Genomic DNA, 1,065 nt, shown 5'->3' with positions numbered 1-1,065 from the left:
CCTGGGACTTCTAGAACCATCTCACTGACAATCAAGACCTAAAACATTGTTACCATCTCAGATCCCAGAAGTTTCTACATCAAATAACAATTAAGAGTCAGAGCCAGGGCAGTCCCCACCCAACCTGCCCTCACTGGCACTTTGGTTCCCTGTCTGCTGCAGTTGTGATCTGTCAACACATTCCTCAAAATCCCATCTCTGCTCTTGGAATGGATGCCAAATCCATGCACTTGTGGGTATGGAACACAGGAACATCCTTCCCCACACCCTGTGCTCCACAGTTTGCCAGGGCTCTGACAGCACTCAGGCACAGTTTCCTTGCTCCCAACACCCACCACCTGCATTCCAAGGATTTACAGAGATGCAGCAGGTGCTACAGCAACAGGGAGCAGAGGATTTATTCCAGGTCTGTATTCCCAGTTAGTCCCAAGCGTGAGCAGGGGTTTAATCTCCCAACCAGCTCAGGCTGGAGCTGAGGGAGGTGGGCACACTCCCTTCCCTGCTGAGCAGGGGCTCCGTGAGCACTGGGCTGGTGGCACAGGCAGAGTTAACTGAGCCTCAAGGGAAACAATTCCATAAGGGAAGACACTGCAGCCTCAAGAGGACAATTCCCATAAGGGAACACACTCTGGCCTCAAGCTGTGGAACTTCTGCCCTGTTATTTACGGAGAAGCTCCTTCTGACCCTCGGGAGGTGCCACCCCTGCAGTGATCCTGCTCTGGCAGCTGAGCCTTCCTTAAAACACACATTTGGAGCTTTAAACAGAGTTTAGTTCTTGCCTCATTAGCGAGTTCAGCTGAGAGATTTGGGCTGCAAGACAGAAGCCTGGTTAGAGCAGCCTGGAACATGCCAAGTCCTGTCAGATTCCAATTGTACAGACTTGTTAGTTTTTTTGGAATACCGTGATTGCCTAAACAAGACTCCACTTCTTGTTAGTACAATAACTTTTATTTGACATCTACAAGATCATTATCTTGTAGTTTTTTTGGACAGGTTTATACAATCTCAATTTTTCAATAGTGCAACCTGTGCAAGCAAGAAATGACAAACATTGTCCTTCACTTT

Source organism: Lepidothrix coronata, unplaced genomic scaffold (genome assembly GCF_001604755.1).
Source record: "Lepidothrix coronata isolate B3197 unplaced genomic scaffold, Lepidothrix_coronata-1.0 Scaffold44, whole genome shotgun sequence".
NCBI classification, from domain to species: domain Eukaryota; kingdom Metazoa; phylum Chordata; class Aves; order Passeriformes; family Pipridae; genus Lepidothrix; species Lepidothrix coronata.
The sequence above is the reverse complement of the archived record's forward strand: the minus strand, read 5'-3'. Positions refer to the sequence as shown.